The following is a 6,000-nucleotide window of genomic DNA, read 5'->3' as shown; positions in this document are numbered from 1 at the left end:
CTTGGGTTTGACGTAAACGAATTACCTCCCTCCCGGGTTGTGATGTGGATGTCGTTTGTTAACTAATATCATTACGGGAATATTATACGGCACGCGTTTGATCTACTTATTAGTAAACCTCATGTTAACCTTACATTCTATGGTCTTGTAGATATCTCACGTAGGTATTTCATCAATCTAATTGCCTTGTGATGTGACGCCTTACCTAAGGCATTTTACAAATGTGATTTACCTTCTGCTTTGGAGAGTACCACTCCCAAAATTAATTAAATCACCCTAATAAACATTATCTGAATTATATCAGGTTGTGTACGAAATTGCATTCTCCATTTATAAATCAATCGTGGCGATTTGTTCAATCGTCTACGCAGGCTCATTCCAATGGTAGTGACGCTATTACCGTCTAAATACCGGTCGCTATTTGATTGGCCAATCGCTGAATTGACGAACAAAACCACGCGGAATGGTTTTTCTCTGGAGAAAATTATTGGCCTGATAACATATGCAGTAACACGTTCCCTCTCGCCGTGTCGAGTTTGATTCAACGCGTCGTGATGCTCCGACGCTATCAGACAAATCCTTCCAGACATTAAAGTTAATACCGCGGAAATCCCTGCACGGCTAATACACTATTTGTTTTCCATGTTTGTCATTATATTGGTTATCCAGGGAAAACGCGAAACCGGGCATTCTCTAATTATCAATCCGGAACAGAATGTACCGGAAGGAGTCTTAATACGTTTAATTAATGTTTCCAATGAACAACAATGTCAATTTAAATTACTACTGTTTTACGGCCTGAGTGAACACGACAATCAATTATTGTGTGTTTACTAATGACCTTGTCTGTGGTAGATGGTATTCTCAAGGTGAGCAGTGAAACGCTGAACGCTTAGTGTTAGTGGGTGGGTGACCATGAGTAAATAGATAAAACAAGTCATTCATGAAATTAATTACGTCAATAGAAATGTTATCATAAATCATAACACAAACGTGACCCTATCAACATCAATAAGTTATCCAAATGAGTGATTTCACGATTAGCGTCCCATCATCCCTTTCGTGACATGACATATGTATGGCAACATAAACACCTGAGCTCATTGTTCAAAAGATTTTTAGGTTAACGACAATTTTCAAATCAAGATCAAATAAGCCTACTTTCTAGTGATACGAATTTTACAAAAGATTTCAAAATTCTTAAAAAAAACTTCATTCACAGTTTACTTGCTGATTTTAGTGAAGATATTGTAACGGGAATTTCTTCTCGTTTCTGTTTTCCTACAAGGTTCTACAAGAAACACAGCTTGTATTTATGTTCAATAACGGTTTATTACATGTACGGTAAGCAATGACATAGACAGTGTCAACGTTAGTTTGTTTTGACCATAGAGAGCGCAGCGAACGGGCCTCTTTGAACCGTTCGCGAAGCGAACTCTTGTGATAGAGGTGTCTCGGTAACGTTATTCTATGTAATTCATCCATATATGTACAGTTGGAAAACTTTCCGATAAACCGGAAACAGGAAGTCAACACAAGATCCAGCATCGCGCAAGACAGTATCCAAAGTCACACTCTCGCGTGATTACAAAATCACACTCTCGCGTAATTACAAACAAGTAACGCTTGCAAAAAATTCAAAATGAAAACAATTGAAAGATAAACCTTCCAATTTATACTTACCTGAATCTAACAATTACATTTGATCCTGAATCTTAACTTAAAGCCGTTTTACGTGAGCAGTTGCTTCGGAATTTTCCGCCTAGCAACGGGGAATGACATTGAGATATATAATTTGTAGCCGCAGTCACGTATTTTTGCAGAAAGTGAAAGTAGAAGTATCCTTGTTTTTCTTGTTATAAACTCAATGCCAGTAATCCAGCAGAGCTTTTATTATACTAATTAATAAATGATTTCTAGCAGTACAGTTATTCAGCGCACCCAATAAGCTATAAAAACAAAAACACATGTCAACATCGATAAGACTGATGGGTCAGGGGAGATTACTTTTTCACCGTTGGGAATCCTTTATTTACCTGGCATATTTCTATTTAGTTACACATTTAAAAAAACCAAACGAAATAATTGATTAACTGCTGCGCTCTCAGATAGGCTTTGCCTAAAATTATATTATGGCATATGTTGATAGATATATATATAGAAGTAAAATGAGTTACACTCATCAATCCTAGATATTTTCTTTGGATACTTGAAGCTCTTTTATCTTGCTGTTACACTCTCCAAAACTCAAATCTCAACAAAACTCACCGATTTTTGCACATGCATATGACGACGGTTAGGTCACCCTGGTCGGACCCCTCATGCTTGACCGGAAGTCTAGCCCAACCGGTCTAACCACCGCATACCAACACATACATACACATAAATATTATTATAACAAGAGACCAATGGGCTTTAACGGTCATCTGACTAATATTATAAGGCATAAAAAAGTACATAAAGGTCATTCACTTCAACAAACTAGGTAGCTCTTTTTCCTAGGATGCTACAGACCCAATATCAGTTTTCAAGACCTCTTAGTTATTCACAAGAATTTGTTTGAAGATATTAGCCTATTTGACCCCTGTGACCTTGAATGAAGGTCATTTTGGGCCTTTTGGTTCCTAAGAAGAAGTCGTTTAAAGAGTTTAGCCAATTTGACCCCTGTGACCTTGAATGCAGATCAAGGTAATTCATTTGAACAAGCTTCATAGCCCTTCATCCCAGCATGCCACAGGCTTAATATCAGGTCTCTAGGCCTCTTAGTTATTAACAAGAAGTTTTTAAAAGGATTTTAGCCTTTTTGACTCCTGTGATCTTGAATTAAGGCCAAGGTCATACATTTGAACAAACTTGGTAGCCCTTCATCCAAACATACTACAGGCCAAATATCAGTACCCTAAGGCTTTCGGTTATTGAGAAGACGTTGACTAAAGATTTTAGCCTATTTGACCCCTGTGACTTTGAATGAAGGTCAAGGTCATTCATTTGAACAAATTTGGTAGCCATTCGTTGCAGCATGACACAGTCTAATATCAGGTCTCTTGGCCTCTTAGTTATTCACAAGAAGTCGTTAAAATATTTTAGCCTATTTGACCCCTGTGACCTTGAATGAGGATCAAGGTCAATCATTTGAACAAACTTGATAGCCCTACATTCCAGCATGGCACATGCTCAATATCAGGTCTCTAGGCCTCTTAGTTATTAACAATGATTGTTAAAATGATTTTTTCCTTTTTAACCCATGTGACCTTGAATGAAGGTCAAGGTCATTCATTTGAAGATACTTGGTAGCCCTTTAGCCCAACATGCTACAGGTGAAATATCAGTACCCTGGGCTTTTCAGTTATTGTGGCGCTTCTTCAGTGTAGTGCTACAAAATTGCAATAAAATATATTTACGCTAATAATAGTTTATATAACCATTACTATTGTGATTGCGTGAATTCCGCATTGCGCTAAACTGTTCAAGATCAATTTTGCTCTGTTTGAAACGATAATATTATATTTGGTCATAATAAAAATTGAGCTGCTTTTATCTGGCAATTATGGGAGGATGAATGACAACTGGACAAAGGAAAAAATAAATGAATTTCCAGTTGTCGATTATTGGATTCATCTTTCAAAAGTTGTTACTAACTGAATTCAGTTCATTGCACATATTTACATTTCATAAACGAGGAAATCTAAAAATTAGCATTTCAACAGTCATATTTCGTGATCGCTTTCACCACAAATGTGACGTCACAATGATAATGACGCCACAATAAGCGGCTGGTAGGTATTTACTGAACAACGCTTACTCCTTTGGTAACTTAAAAGTAACATATTGCTGTTGCAGTGGAAATCTAAATAGCCTACACAGATTTCACTGAAAGATGATATCAATAAAATTAACAATATCTCACAGATGGCAATGGTAACTGATATTAGTCTGGAAAAATGGCCTCAATGATATTGTTGTAGACGGGAAGATTGTATCAATATTGGTGCTGTACACGGACAAAATATATTACAGTGAATTTGACCTAAAAAGAGTTTGACCGGAAATTCACCTGAAGCTAAAAAAATCCTGAATGGAACGGAAATGCATGATTGGTACAGATAAATCTTGAGATGCTATCGACAAACTCATTAACAGTCTCAAATTGCCTTTAAGTCATACAACCAGATATCAAATTATCGAAGCTATCGCGAAATAATGAAAATAACCAGAATGACAGGGGAGTTTAGGGAGAGGTCTTAATAGACAATCCCTGCTATCTAATCCCATTGACTTTTGTTAATAAATCAAAACTAATTGTTAATAGTCATTAACCTGAGATCTGTGTTAATATAGACCTACTAAAACCAGAAAATTATATTACATGTATTAAGTGTGTCATTTCGACTCACTAAGGACTGGTTATTTTTTTGACATGATGGAGCGAATATCGGACTAAGAACGTAGGAGTTGTTTCCCCTACCATTCTCATACCTAAAGATGAGGAATAATGTCGATAAACTAATGCCAAACCTTATCGTGGTTATCCGATTCAATTATAATGTCAATTTTTTGTTTGTTCATTTTATTTCAAAAACAAAAAAACAAATCATTGTCGAACATTAAACTAGTAGTAGATAGCTTATAGCATGTATAAAAACCGCTGAATAGTAGGTTTCCTTCCAAACTGATAGACTATTTAAATCCGAAAAAGAAAAGCTGGGGTCTGATCTTGCTGCATTCCTTATTCAGAGATACGTCCAAGTGAAAATTTAGGGGAATGCTATATCATCGTTTTGCAGTATGTCTGGTGAGATGTCACTCAACTAAAGAGGTTTTGTCAGAATCGGTGAATTGATTGAAGCGCTGAAGAGATAATGATGCAGGCTTTAAAACCTCCATCCTGTGTTTATGTCTGCCTTGTCCTTTTCTCCTAGATATTTATCGCATCACCGACTGTCGCCGAGCTCGGCCTATCTCCCCCGAGCCAAGGATTGTCCGGCGTAATTGGAATACATGCGAAAAAAAAAAAAGATTTCTCGTGCAAACACACCGATATTTATTTTTCAGGAAAAGTACGAGTTATGTGTCTTTGTTATAATCAATCACACATCACGGCCAGCAGGCGGTGAACAGGACCCCCGTTTACTGACGATTAATGTGATGTGGCCTTATCCAAAGGTACACTAGGTCTTGCGCCAAAACTGGAATTCGATAAATCTATCGTCCAAATTGTCTGGTGTAAGAGACAAGTACAAGATGCCCTTTTACCTTTAAAAGACACTGTTACGTTACATCTAAGAATCGATGCTACTACTTTCTAATTATATAGGATACAAAACAACTATTTGCACATGGTGTATGGATACTCACAGAATGATGCAAACAATTATTTTTTTCAAAATCCAACGAAATAAAATACATGTTAATAGTGACATCATAGCTAACAATGAAATTTTAGACCACTTGACAATATATATACTTTTATTAAAAGAAGGAGTGTATTGCTATGGTCAAGAATAATATAAAATGGCTCAAATCTTACTATTTTTCTGTAATGAAGCGCATTGAAGAGAATATATACATAAATAATATGTATATTTATTACTATATGCATTCAAAACATTAACAAAATCATTATTACATTTCAAAATTTGATAGTAAAATACTTTAACAAGTGTATGACCCTCTGAGCATAAGCAAAAACATGTATTGGTGTATTAAAATTTAAAAGATAAACATCCCCTCACCCATCTACCCTTGCTCCCCCTCCCCAATTCCATCTCATCCAAACTGTTGCCTTTGTTTGTAATATGCAGATCTAGATATATTGCTTAATGCAATATGATATAATACATATAACATTTGCTTTATTATATATATTATGGCACCAGATGAACTTTATAATTGCATAATTGATATTTTACAAAATTAGGTGACAGTGACCTATTATTTGACACTTCGTTATATTATATGTCATATCATAATTTTCCAACCCTGGGTATATGTTAACAAAAA

The sequence above is a fragment of the Argopecten irradians genome, chromosome 9 (assembly GCF_041381155.1).
Source record: "Argopecten irradians isolate NY chromosome 9, Ai_NY, whole genome shotgun sequence".
In the NCBI taxonomy this organism is placed as follows: Eukaryota; Metazoa; Mollusca; class Bivalvia; order Pectinida; family Pectinidae; genus Argopecten; species Argopecten irradians.
The sequence above is the reverse complement of the archived record's forward strand: the minus strand, read 5'-3'. Positions refer to the sequence as shown.